Source organism: Myiozetetes cayanensis, unplaced genomic scaffold, assembly GCF_022539395.1.
Source record: "Myiozetetes cayanensis isolate MyiCay16 unplaced genomic scaffold, myiCay2020 scf38, whole genome shotgun sequence".
In the NCBI taxonomy this organism is placed as follows: Eukaryota; Metazoa; Chordata; class Aves; order Passeriformes; family Tyrannidae; genus Myiozetetes; species Myiozetetes cayanensis.
Genome location: NW_026087609.1, coordinates 1,004,824 through 1,019,430, shown reverse-complemented (window position 1 = coordinate 1,019,430; position 14,607 = coordinate 1,004,824). Strand labels below are relative to the sequence as shown.

Genomic DNA, 14,607 nt, shown 5'->3' with positions numbered 1-14,607 from the left:
GGCAGCAGAAATTTTCAGGCTGCTTCCCTCCTCTCACCTCGTGTTAGGCTTAGCAGATGTCTTTTTTGCAATTTTGGTAAACATTTACAGTTCTATAAGGTAGGTGAACACATTAGTGAGTTCTCTGGACTTGCAGCCGTAAATTATTTGTGAGTGCTGTAAATATCTTTGTGTACCAAGGAATGCTGCCAAGGGAACGCTGGGCAGCTCCTTAGAAACACCTTGGATGAAAACAGAAACCAGGCTGCTGGAAGGGCTGCTTTGCTTTGGTGTCTTTTCTGGTTTATTTCCTTTTTCCTTCACATCCCACCTTCTCCTCTTTTTTTCTTGCTTTCTTTTACTTTTTTCCACTTTTTTCCTTTTTCCTGCTTTGTTTTTCTTTTCCTGTTTTTCCCTTTTTCCAACTTTTTTCTTTTCCTGCTTTTTTCCTTTACCCTCTTTTTCCTTTTCCCTCTCTCTTTCCTTTTCCCCTGTTTTCTTTTTCCCTTTTTCCTTTTCCCCTCCATATTTCCCTTTCCCCTCTTTTTTCCCTTTTCCCCTCTTTTTTTCCCTTTTCTCCTCCATATCTCCCTTTTACCCTTTTTTTCCCTTCCCCTCTTTTTTTCTCTTTTCCCCTCTTTTTTCCCCTTTCCTCATCCATATTTCCCTTTTCCCCTCTTTTTTCCCTTTTCCCCTCCAGATTTCCCTTTTCCTCTCCATATTTCCGTATTTTCCCCTCCATATTTCCCTTTTCCCTTCCATATTTCCATATTTCCCCCTCTTTTTTCCCTTTTTCCCCCTTTTCCCCTTTTCCCTCCTTTTTTTTTCCCCTTTATGCCTCTTCCAGAGAACAGAAAACTTCGGAGAAATCAATCAGGAAACATAGGCAGGCAGTTTTATGAAAGTAAGATTCATACCTTCAATTTGTTCATCATTTTGCTGTTCTAGGTTTCATTCATAAACTACCTCTTGAGCAAGAATCTTAATTTAAATGTAAAAGTCATAAAAGTTATAAAAATTATGGTGTTATGTAGGTATAAAAGTTACCTTTTTCAGTCTTTGTCTGTGTAAAAACTACCACCCAGAAACATCTGAAGTGACAGAAAACACCTTTTTTTTTTTTTTCAAGGAGCCATAAAAATGACTAACCAGCAGCACAGTTAATATTATGGGTTGCAGTTGGGTATTGTGACATTAAGCAGAGAACATGGCAATAAGTTTTGAGGATGTCCAACATCTCCATGGAGAGTACACTTAATACCCTTGTATACTTTTTTATATAGTTTATTGCTTCACTGTTATTCTGCTGGAGAGTTCAAATCAATCTGTGATGAAATTCACTCAACTCAAGGAAATTCTGTGGATAATGAGGAATGCAATCCATTTGAGTTTTTCAATCCATTCTTTCTGTCAACCTCTCAAGCCTTTCTACCCTTGGCATCTCTCTGTCTATAGTTGTCATAAAGACTTAGAAAATGGCAGATTTCCTCACAGTATTAAAGTCTAACAAATGTTAGCCTGAAATGTTTGGTTTAATGAATGTTTTAATTAAGTGATTTTTGAAGTTATATTGATGAAATTCGAATAGAGAGACCATTTCTTGGAGAAAAGTGGGTTGCTGAGGCAACAGAGGGGTGTAATGGAGTTTCTTTGATTTCATTGATTAAAAGAATAGAATACCAACATTGTTTAAATCTTGCAGTTCTTTTTCTAATGAACACCCAAATGAAACCAGACCAGCATGTTGCATGTTCTCTCCCAGTCCACTTGCAGTTCTTTCAAGTGACATCTTATGGTCTCTACTTCCAAGTGGAGAGCCCTCCACTGCTCACCCAGAAGCTCCAGGATGTGCAGACCTCACAGGCTCCTCCACCTGTGTTAATTTAGACCAAAGGTGGCTTTCTGGGAATCCTGGAGGTGTGAATCTGCAGGGGTTCTCTCCCCATCTCTAATTTTCTTAAGGCTGTTTTCCATTTTCACTTCCACTGCTTCCTGTTGGACGTGTGCAGCTTGGCAAGATGAGGAACAGAAATGGCAGATCCATCCCCTCTGCAAAGTTCATGGTAGGTTTTCCTGAAGTTTTTGATGGTTTGAGTTGGCTTTTCTTGTTCTGTACCAGTTCTTCCACCATCTGTGCAATTCCCATTAATAGTTGTGAGTGATTTGTGTGTCTAATTCTTCATGCAGAGTGTTGAAAATCTACCCTAAAGCTATGAAAAAATAATGGGAAAAGCATGTATAATTGAAAATAGTCTTAATCACTGGAATGTTGAAATCCACATGGCTTGGACGACTTGAAAGTTTTCTTGTTTTAGAAAAGCTGAATTGAACAGTGCTGTCATTTTCTTTAAATACATTCTTTTGAATAAAATATCAATTCCTGGTGCCAGCAGCAAGTTTCTAAACATGTTCAAGATGACATGATTGATAACAAGAATGCTCTCCTCAAGATGTTTCTGATTTCTTCTCTGTATCAGGAATGCTAAACTTCCAACGTCATATAATAACAAATATTAAAACCAAAGATTAGGGGGTTTTTTTGAGCTGAATGGTAACTGGAACTGAATGGAAATCTGAACTCAAGTTCCTGGCTCCAGAATGTGGGTACATTCTAGAAACTGCTTCTTGAGCACAAATCATTTCTTTCTCAATACTGCAGTGGTAGGCACATTTCCAACTTAAATGAATTGACTGTCTTCATTTAAGGGAGGGTCTTTCCAGTTTGACTGTAAAAGCATATAATTTCAGGTCTTAATGGATTTATTACATTTATATTGATATAATAGTCCATGTGTTCTTCACCAGATCTGAGGAAGATACTTTTCTTTTGCTCATGTGCTGATCAAATCTAGCTGCTATCAAGGAACTAGAATTAAATAGTAATAAATATTCTGTCTCTAACTCCAAACCTCAAAATTAAATAAGAAATGTTGGCTTTCATGGCTTCTTGGTAAGTCTGTACCCCAGATCTTTCAGTTTTTGAAACCTTTAATGGCACATCTGTCAAGGAAAGAAGCAATGTGGACACAGCCTGTGGAGACAAAGGGTGGCCTAAACCATCCCAGCCCAGTTTTGGGAACCAGCCTAAGGACTCTTATTTTGTGATTTGGAGTCGGAATCCTCTTGAAGCGTGAAAAGGTGATTTGAACTTTCCGTAAAAGACCTGAATTCCTCAATTAGATCAACTCCCAGTTGTTCTTGTCTGCTCCCATTAAAGACTTGTGCTTTTTTTTTTTTTTTATTTTTTCCATCTAAAAAAGGTGATCTCTCAGAGGGTTGAGGCAGACACACACGTTTGAAGGTCAATGCCATTTCTCATCTGGTGCTCTCCAGCTGGCAATCTCCACCTGTACATCCCTGAATTAACATTGTGGCTTTAAAACAATTAAATTTCAGGAACAATATGTGCCTGATTAACAGTAGTGGAACTTGGTGTGGGAAAGGACAATCTTCCCAATTTTAATTTAAAATGTGTCAAACTACATGACATGGTATTATATTACTGTATATCAATGCCAGACAATGACATTATTGTAAATAGTATTAACTGGCTGGCTTTGGGAAAACCAAGCAAAATTTACAGTTGTTGAATCAAACTATAGCTCAGGTTCCTGCTTCAAATTATAGTCTAGTCAGAAAACATGGCAAAATAAGAAGAGTGAAATGCTCATTAGTTTGAGATAAAACGGAAGCGATTCCCTGGATATTTAACAAGTCGCAGTTTGGGTCATACTCTGAAATCATCCTACTGGTATCTCACAGAAGACTTTCTGTGGAGCTCTCTAGAGCTTTTCACTGATTTCAGGGAGAGGAAAAAAGCCTTTTGGGTCCATCAGAAACCAAATTCCTTGCAACCTTTCAATTCAGTCAAAAGATATCTCCAGGGGGCAGAAGGTGCTAAGCAGGATCACTGACCTCTCTGTGGATGTCACACACAGAACTAGAGGGAGGAACAGGGCAGTTCCTGCTCTGATGTTTAGAAGCAGGGCCAAGTGTGGTATTTATGATTCAGAGTCTGGGCTGTACATGGAATCAGGCTCCAGCCTGCTGAAGGGAATCTGCTGAGCCCAGGTTTCTTCAGAAACATGTATTTCAAAAAGCAACATGTTTTTCAGTCCTCCTTTCCAGCTGTTGAGAGTCAACCCTCTTAAAATTCCTGCTAGTAAAGCCCATAAAAAAATGTAAATTATGATAAAAAAACCCCCAAAAAAACCAAACAAAAAAACCCCAAGGTCCTCTTCTGAAAGAAAAAAAATTCTCTTGTAAGTCCCTCCTTCAAAATGCATCTTAACTTCCTGCAGTGGATCTCCTGTCCATCTTGCAGCCATTACTCTTGGACTTTTCACCTCAAGCAGTTCCTCCCTGTTCTTGTTTTGCTGTTGTATTTACATTCCCCTGCTGTATCTCCTCTGTGCAGGATCATTTTCCACTACCCACTCCTTCAAGTGTGATGCCTCACCCCCTCAGCTGGTGTCAATTAGATTAACTCTCCTCTGGCTGGGAGTGAAGCAGTGAGGCTGCCACTGATTTACACCAGCTCAGGATCTATCCTGGTGCTTTTAATCTTTGTTCCAGCCCCTCTCCAATAATCAATGGCATGTCTGGACTGTACTGAGCTTTGGGCTGAGCTCCAGCCTCAGGAGAAATTCTGCTCTTGGTTATATTGATTGAATTTAGTTTGAAGTGAGAGTCCCATGTGAGTACCTGGGGCACAGCCTGGGCTTCCCTCACCTGAATACAAAGAGGTCCTAAAAGAATGGTCCTGAAAAGAGATGTATATCTGTGTGTCCCTTTGAGGTCCTGGCTCTCAGGAGTGTTCATTACCATCCCCTTCGGATCCATGTAGCCAAGCAGAGAATTACTAAGAAGCAGATAAATAAAATGAAAGATGGATTCACAAAGCGAAGTCAGTTGAGAGTTAACTGGGTTTTAATTACTGCCAGATTGCATCTAGTTTTCAAATGCTTTCTGGAGGAGGGTGCTCAGATTTCCCATCTCCAGCTGGGTTTGGGTTTCCAAATCTCTGTCAAACTCAGCCCGTTTCCGTGGTAACAATCTCACTCTCCCACCTATGGATAAGGACAATTACTTCTTGCTGCTGAGCAGAGATGGTGGAGCCAAAAGAGAAGGAATAAGGTGAGTCTGCACAGAGCCCTGCACTCAAAACCCACGGTGGGGTCTCAGTGGGTTGTGTAAGGGTGACACAGTTAGGTAAGGACAGCGAGAAGGTGTTGTAGCCAGCCCTGCTTTCCTCGTCACTTGATGTTTTTGCTCCATCTGAATGCAGTTTTACATTAACAGTTGCAATGACGAATGAAAAGTGTGTCTTACGTATGTGGATGCTTGGGAAGTTTGGGCTTTTTTTTTAATCTTCTCAAGGCATTTTCCTTTCCCATTTGATTGAGTTTGACTATTCCCTAAATCTGTATCCAGTCACTTGTTGGACTGAGGTTAGTGGCCAAGTTCAAGAACTTTGAGACCAAAATCATAATTTAGAACTAATATTCTGTCATTTATTTCTTCTTCATTGTTCTAAAAATCTAAGATTTCCTCAAGGTTTTCAGAGTCATCCCTTGAGATTTTTCCATATTACTGCTTTAGACTGTAGACAAATTTGAGGCCACTGGAATCTGTCCATCTTGGTAGAAATTATTATTTTATTTCTTCTGTATTTCAAAAGAACTTTTTTCTGTCAAGCCCTTTTTTATTTCCCCTGCTGTAGTCGTGCTTTAGTGGATGTGTTTGTGCTGTATGGTGATATATATGATACACCTTGAGTTTCAGTGAATAGCTTTTTACCAGATTCCATCCCCTTAGACACCCTCCTTCCTTGGTTTACATTCTGTGATGGAGCTGACACTTCCATTATAATTTTTGGCAAATACTAATAGACTGTTCAAACACGAGGAAGCCTAAAAACTGATTCTCTCCTTCCTTGTCCCAGTTATTCATCAACAAAACGGTTTGCTTATTCACTGCATTGATTTTCTATGGCATTTTAAAACCTAGGACCACAGTAACTATTTGTGATCCTGTTACAGATACTGCATCAATTATTTCCTGGAATTGCTTCCCACACCTTTCTTCAGCTGTTCTGTGTGGCTGAGCTGAGGTTGAAGGGGAGCTGTCCCCTGTGGGTCCCCCAGCTGGGGATCGGCCGTTCCTCCCAGTGGCTGTTCCTGAGAGCTTGACTCGAGGCCCCTGCACTGGTGATGGATTTGTCAGCATTTCCAGTGCTCACTTCAGTCTCTGCTCAGGAGAACATTCAGCTGCACATGAACCCAAGGAGAGTCGTTAGTGAGGGTGGTCGGTGGAGCTTGGACCTTCAAAGGTCAGCCTTAAAACTTGCAGCTGCTTTTCTTCTGAGGCCATCTAAGTGTTGTGTCTGTAGATTGAGACAACCTGTAATCCAAAGAACCATGGGGAGAGGAAACAGGAGGCTAATGATACCTCTAGTGAACATATAATGTTTACTCTGACTTTTATAAAGAGGGAATTTGCGAGGCTGGAGATAATCCCACTATAGTTTGTAATTTAAGTGTCACTCAGAATGTGTGCTGACATGCAACTGATTAGCAGCAAACTTTGGTGGCAAATTAATTAGTATTTAATCCAGAGGCTCTATTAAGATGTGATGTGATAAAAATACTTTTTTTCTTAGTACTCATTCAATTAAAATGCACAAATGATCTCGACCATCTTCTGAGTTTCACATATTTTGCCTAAATGCCTAATAACCATGTCTCACTTCTCTAAAAGTTGGCACATACACAACAGACTCCCAAGATACAGCTTGGATTAATGTGAAGTGCTTCTGATAAAAGAGCAATTGTACATCTTTTAAAGAATAAATAATGCCAATAAATATGGCTTAGATGAGTGTTATTTTAGTATCTTTTGTATACAGTTTGTATTCCTTCCTCTTCCCTCCTTTTGCTAAGTGCACTGTGTAGTTTTGAGGCTATCATTTATCTTTCAACACCTCTTTGTTTCTTTTCTGAAATCGATGGCTTTAAAGAATGTGACTTAAAAAAAAGGGTTGTGCTCCTGGATGGAATTCTGTGTAAATAATTTATCTTCTTGCAGTGGTTTTCTGCTCTTTCCTCAATATTCTTCCATCTACTTCTTTCTTATTGGAGCCCATAATGATATTCTCTGCTGCAGATAAGAGTTATTCTGCTGCAAGTTCTCTCTTAGAGCAGTTGTGCCTTTCTGGTGAGAATATTAATGCAGAGTTCTTGTGACAGTGACCACTATTCAACAAAAAAGGACTCAGAATTTATTTGGTGGAGGAGATGACCCACAGACTGCAGGTGATAGAGCTGTATTGTATTAAATTCTATCAGAGCCTTTCTTTAAATTATTCAAGGATCTATTTGTGACTCTCTTTTTTTTTTTTTTTATTTATTCAGTGGAACCCCATGTTTTAATGTCCACAATCAGATGTGTGTATGTTTTCTTACCAGCTAGATTTGAAAAAACTGTGCTCTTCCCTTCCAGTTTTTCCCCAGCAGTTTCCTTCTCTCCTAGGAAGGCTTCAAAAATCTCACCTTTGGTCAGGACTTCCTGTTCAGGTCAGTGATATTCTTCAGAAACCTTTACTTACATGTCAAAACCCACTGTCCACAATGATCATAAGTGAACTGATCTCAAACCAGGAAAAGTGCCACTCATTTGGGCTGCACCCAAATTACGGATCTTTGTAAATTATGCCTTGAGATGAAATGAAGGTGGTTGGGTTTTTCATACCTGCTGATGTACCACAGGGTGTTCACCTGTAGTAGACAGGATTCTCCAATGCTGGAAATAGAAATCTCAGTAGTGGAACTGAAAAATTGCTCATGCAGACTCCTTTTGTGTCACATGTTCATGGACAGAGAGGTCTCTCCTGTCTCATTGTTTCCCAGAGCATGTGTCAAAATGGAATGAGGGACCTTAAATTACAGAACTGTTGTTTTGGACAGACCTACCTGTTGTGTTTGCTGGGTGTATTATCATTACTTGCCATCATCATCACTGCAGCTGTAATGCCCTTGTGAGATCAGAAGCTGCTCTGAGATTTGGTTTATTTAGTAATTTTAACTTTATAAATGGACTTAAGTCTACCCCCATGACATAAATCTCATCTCTTTGAAAATCTAATACTGGGCTGAGGCCGTACCCTTGAATGGTGTAAATCAAGAGGAGTTCACTTATGACCAAATTAGCACACAGACTGAGAATATATCTGCAAATGTTCCCAAAAGTGCTGAGCAGTGGCCCTGCAGTCACGTGTAAGAAATGGAAGATGCTCACATAATCACCTTGTTCCAGCTCTGCTTGCCATTTAAATAGCAGTTGCTGTGTTGCTCTTCTGTATATTTTAGTTTCTCTCTTTGCAGCATTTCCCAGATACTGCAAACTTTCTTCTCAGCCTTTCTGGCTCCCTTTCAGCACTGAAACTCAGCCTTGCTGTTGCTAAATGTCAGTGCTGCAAACCACCCACGCCAGGACTCCACACCTCCCTCCCTCTGTCTGTCTCCTTTCTCCATGTGGCAAATGACAAGTTTTCCGGAAAAGCACAGCAGGTTCTTGCACTCTTGTGTGCCTCAGTGATCTTCCAGGACCTCCTGATATTGAATGCAGGTGATATTTCCCTAGAACACCCTCTTCATCCCATTTCCAATATAAAATAAGCCGGGGCATCGACATCATCTAACAAAACATTGTTCCTGTCAGGCTTTTAACCTTGGTTCTTGACATAACTAAGGCAAAACCTTGCCCTGGAGTCAGGGAGCATTTTCCACTAAAGGACCTGAACTCTCTGTGAGGTTTCATTCCCATATGAGTTGTGTGTTTTAGCACATGTATTTAATGTGGAACCCTACATCCTCATTCTTAGTGGGGAAAAAGTGTCCTCAACCTTTATTTTAAACTCTATCCCCATACCTTTTTTTTACATCCTCCTGCTTTTTCCCATGCTGCTTTCTGCCTGTGTGCAGCCTTTTGATGAGCTTCCAGCAAAAAGCAGTGTTGTTAGATAGGAATGTCTGCTTTGCTGGATTGGAGCATGTCTTGGCTGGGCTGGAGTGGAGGGAACACCCTCATTGCTGAGGTGCTGTGTTCAGCAGAGTCCCTCACCTCTGCATGGCAGGACAGCATCCTTGGGGGTCCCCACACCCTTCCCTGATGGCTCAGGGCCAGATCTGCCCTTCTGCAGAGGAGGAATTCAATATTCTAAGGGAGAAATGGTGAAGCTCCTGTTGTCTCACTGTCCCACTTTGTAGTGGAGCTGCAGGAGGGACCAGCCTGGAATGGAAGTGGTCTGGATTCAGAGCCAGAATCACTGCAGGGCCCTGAGCAAAGCTGGAAAACAACTTTGGGATTTGAAGGAGACTTGCAACTGGTCTGTTTTGCATAGAATCACAGACTGGTTTGGGTTGGAAGGACCTTAAAACTCATCTACCAACCTGGCCTTGGACACTTCCAGGGATGGGGCAGCCACAGCTTCTCTGGGCAGCCTGTGCCAGGGCCTGCCCACCCTCACAGGGAACAATTTCTTCCCAGTATCCCACCTACCCCTGCCCTCTGTCAGTGGGAAGCCATTCCCCCTGTCCTGTCACTCCATCCCTTGTCAATGGTCTCTCTCCATCTTTCTCGCAGGCCCCTTCAGGCTCTGCAAGGCCACAGTCAGGTCACCCCAAAGCCTCTCTTCTCCAGGCTGAACAATCCCAACTCTCTCAGCCTCTCTTAGAGTTCCATCCTCTGATCAACTTGGTGCCTCCTCATGGACATCTTTTCGTGATGCTTCTGAAGAGATTCCAGCAGTGTCTGAACTCACCAGTAAACGCTGGCACGGACAGAGCTGAGCCCCAGCTTTGACTGCAGTATTGACACCCCAATTCTGCACCTCCATTTTTAGGAAGCAGTTGTTTTGCAGCCACTGGGTGTGATTGAAATCAGAGTTTAATATCCTTAATAATCAGGTTACCCAGTAGCTTTCTGTAATGTAGCATTGGAGGCATGAGGTAATGAAGGATCTGATGATCAAATGTCCTGGAAAAATGTAACGTTGACCTCGATTTTCCAGTGGGCAAAGAGAGAATTATAAAGTAGTTCCATTTGCTTCAGTTTTACTGCACTTACATGCATAACCTGTTATATTGATTATCCCAACAGCTTGCATTTGTATTGCAGGAAATCTGCAATAATGCTGGTCAGAAATCTCATACCAACTTGATGATTTTTCTTCTTTCTCAGATGTACTGCACTGAGCAGATATTCAGAATTTGTCTGATTATGTAATGTAGACATTTTCTGTCCTGGGGAAATTTCAAAGCCGTTATTTTATAAGTCCCCCCTTTGATAGAACTGTGCTGTTTGCTTAAACACTTTATGGAGTCATTCCTTTCATGAAACAAAGAAATGCCTTGATCAGATATTCAGACTTCAGATTTCAGCCCCATTCCCAGGCATGTGAGCAGAAGGCAATGCCATTTCTGCAGGTAAGGTTACAGCATTGTCAGAGCCTGAGTTATAAAAGGATTGCCACGGAGTTGATCAGATACCTGTCTGACTTTGCTGACAGATTGAGTCAAGTATCTTTTCACTTGCAGATTGATTGGAGTGCAAGATTAATTTAGTGTCTTCCAAACCACTTTCCTACAAATCCTTTTATTTTACCCTCTGGTTGCCCTGAAAAAGCCCTGGTGTGTTTTTAATATGATGCATAATAGAACAGTGAACTTGGGTGACTTCTGACAGTGTTGGTCCAAAGCACATATTAAAATGTGATCAAGAGACATAGGGAAGAAAATATGCTTTACTGATAGGAGCCAAGGTTAGAGGAAAACCACTGTCCTGTATTTCTATTTGTGTTTCCACAGCTGTAATACTATTTAAGGGTCTTTTTAGGCTTTGGACAAGAAAGGGGAGCAGCTGCCAAAGGGTGTCTGTGAGTAAGCCCTAAAGTTATTCAAACAGCATTGCTAAAGTAAAACAGAGGTCTGTTCTTTGGGGCTGCACCTGAAATACTTGAAGAAATGGGTTTGTGCTCAGCCTGCTGCAGGATCAGGGCACAGGGTACAAGGCTGGGGCTTCCACACGAGCAGGAGGTGCCTTGTCTTGTGTGAGGTGTTGACACTGGGGATGGAAATAACTCCCAGTAAGGTTGTACCTTCCAACTGCTGATGTGCTGAACACCAATATCTGGAATAAGTAATTGTGTTTTTCCACTGGCTTGAATACCTTGAAATTTGTAAGATGATGTTCACTTATTTCAGGATCTTCAATTACCTGAACTGCTACAAGGTTCTTTATACCTACTTTTTTCCTGCAGTACTGGTAAATATTATCTTCATTTCCCATAGTGAACAAGATTTTTTGGTTGTAAGGAATTTGTTCCAGTATATGAAATTATTGTTTTTGCAAGACAAGGAGTAAAGGCATTTTGTTTGGAATTTTTTATAGCTTTTGCATGCTACAGTTCTCTAATCTGCCTCAATTGTTTGAGTTTTTTAATTGTTTCTGCTAACACTTATGTCCTGTACAACCTCTATGAGGAAAGGAGCTATTTTAAGAAAATACATAAAAGCTGGCAATTACATTGTCTTATCAAGTTTTGGCAGCCTATTAAGTTGTTCAGTGGTACTGGAGATGATTAGACTCAAAACTGTAGGAATGAGAGTGTAAAACAGGAACCTGGCCTTTTAAAGCACCTGCTGAATGGGTTTCAAAGACACTGGCAAGGAGAAGTATGTTCAGGGTGGAATTAAAACTGTCCACAGGTTTTAATAAAAGCAAGGATGCATTAAATCCTCCTGGTCATGGAAGGTAAACACTTCTGGTTGTGAAAGGTGAGGGGAAGGCTGGGTACACCTCCTGGTTATTTTGGGAGGCTCCTGGGGAATGCTCTGGTAAAATGATGACTCAGCTTCAGCGATCTAATTTCTCCTTCACCTCTCATCTTTTAGCTGACCTAGAGAGGATTAGTCCAGCTGTTTATCACTGAAGGATTTTGTGGGGCCATGCTGACTTGTAAGGTGTAAGTGGAAAATTAAAGAAATTAAAATATTTTTTCAAACCTGTAAAACTTGAAAAAACCAGTTCTTTCAGCCAGAAAAATCCCGAGTGAAGCCCTGGAGGGTTTACCATGAAAAGAAATGATTGGGTCGCAGAAGAGACATGAAATAAGCAGACACATAAAAAGTGTGAAAATATGAAGCAAAGAGATCGATTATGTGTATTATTAGACCAAAAAATGCTGCATTATCCATACTTTTGGCAGTAGTGGGAGACAGGAGAGGTGGCAGGGCTGTGGGACTGATGTAACTTCCTTTGGCTTTCCAGGTTCAGCAGTGCCTGAATGGCTGGGAGCTTTTCACCTGCACAGTTCCTGACTTTATTATACCTCCTCCTTATTTATTCTCTCTCTTTTTCCAGATTAGATGCATCATTTCTGCCAGAGGAATTGTGCTGGACAATGCTGAGGTTCTGTGTGGAAGGCAGGATTTCTACAGGAGGTGTTCAGGACGCTGAGGAGCTCAGCTCAACGTGCTGGTCCTGTCCCACTTCAGGCTTCTGCCTGCAGAGGAAAAACTACATTTTCTGATGTTCTGATGGCAAAATAAACTACTCAGGAACTTGGAGACGTGTTGGACAGCTGCTGGAACTGAGCCCAGAGTGAGGGTGGAGCAGGCTGTGTGTGCTCTCTGAGTAGCTGCTATGTTGCAAGAGTCCAAAAATTATACAAAAGCTGGATGTTGGTTTTAGCTGGAAATTTTCTTTGCCTAAATTAGTCTTTCCAGATGCTACAGAATAATTCAGTAAAGTTAAATAATGTACAGAAAGAAGGGATGCTTCTGAAAGAACTTTGCAGTGGATTAGTTTCAAATGTGTGTGTATAAACATACATACACACACACACACACACACATATATATATATGTGTGTTTATATAAACCTAACCAGATATTTGCAGGCTCTTTCAGAGTTAAGGATTCTAGAGTTTTCTTGGAGAAATCCTCATTATGGTTAATTATTGTCAAGACCTTGATCTGGAGAGATAAATAGATACATAGATGTATATTTGTGCAACATGTGATTTTGCTTAGTCTATAAGAACTTATTTCTGAACATCCGTGTTTGAACTTACAAAAACAGTCTTGCTCTTCCTTTTTAAATAGTCACCAGCTGTGTTATTTTCTTTCATTCGTTCAGCTAATTTTCCCCATATTTAAATAGCTTGAGAGCTTTGTTAAGGCTTCATTCTGTTCAAAACTCAAATTAAAATGCTGATTTCTGCAGTGTCTGCAGTGTCTGGCATTTCTGACTAGCACTTTAGTGACTGGCTCTGATCTTTTTATTAAGGGGTTTACATGACAGTTGCAATTTAGAGGGAAAATAAAAATAAGCAAACAGCCTTTTCCCCCACCGTGGCTGTTTATACACAAAGTGGTTGTTTGCCTCGTGTTCCTGATGTAGTCACAGGCTTTTCCTTTGTGGGGCATTGAGTTTTACTTAGAATATATTTAAAGAGAAATAGTTCTCAGGGGTTTTTCGCTGTGCTGGATGCTTGTGTTTTCACAAACGGAATGTGATGACTCCAAACAACTGCTTTTCCCAGCCAAGCTGCTTGAGGAGATGCAGGTAGACATGTCCATTTTGAATTCCCTTCCTCAGATTTCACTGGCCATCCAACAGCCAGGAAGGTATATGAGCTTGTGAAGTGTGGGAAAGCAGCTCCCTTTGAAGGCAAAAGGTCCAGTGCAGGTTATTTTCTTTGACTCCAATAAGATTTGACTAAGACCCAGAGAGGCTGGGATACAGCAAGGAAAGATCTATCTTTGTTCAGAGTGTAGTCTGAACTCCTGACCCAAGACATTTGCTACAAGGGATTCTGGGGCAGTCCTGAGGATTTCATAAGCAGTGTTGTTGCTCCTGTCTCTCCCAGATGTCTGGTAAATCAGGATGGATGCTTTACTCAGTTTGGAGAAAATGAAGTGCTAACACAGAGTGCAGGAAGAGAAGATTTATTTAAAGCACTTGTCCCTCTTTGGAAGACAAAGCAGTAGATTTAAGTTAGGACTGCCAATAGGGATCATGTTGAAGATAAGCAACACTGAAACCAGCACTGTCAGCCTTTTCAGACTCGTCCTTGGGTTCATCTGAAGAGGTGGGAGAGTGGACAAATGGCTCCAAGATCCTTGCCTCGTTTCAGTGTTCCAATCCTGTGGATTTCTCCATGGAAGGAACTTACAGATAACCTCACCCTGCTTAGGTGTCAGAAGGTTATGGCCATTTCTGTGAACACATCTCTGGGGTGGTTCCTTGTAATGCTGATCCCCCTTTTATCTGTGCAAACCTTTGCCAACCTTCAGCTCTGTGTGCTGAGGTTTGTGCTGAAGGGAAGGGCACTCCTGTCCCCTTGCTGGAGGGAGCAGGGCACAGGGATGGAGGGAGGATGCCTGACTTGAGCTGGGCAAGTCCCAGGTGTTTCTGTCTGTGCCTGCAGGATCTGTAAACATCAACCCTTGTAAAATGATTGGAAGGAGACAAGCAGTCTTACACAGAAGCCAAGAAAGAAGGTCTGTGTTATCAAGCCAAGATTTAGTCCCTCATATTAGATTTTGATATATGAGAAACCAATGG

The 14,607-nt window shown here is 41.2% G+C and overlaps 1 long non-coding RNA gene across 1 annotated transcript; it reads left to right on the top strand.

Moving 5' to 3' along the window:
* Window positions 1-4,966: 4,966 nt before the first annotated feature.
* Window positions 4,967-13,262, top strand: LOC126646711 (uncharacterized). The gene is made up of 2 exons (XR_007630373.1): window positions 4,967-5,115; window positions 12,400-13,262. It is a non-coding gene; the product is annotated as an uncharacterized LOC126646711 (long non-coding RNA).
* The last annotated feature ends 1,345 nt before the right edge of the window (window positions 13,263-14,607 follow it).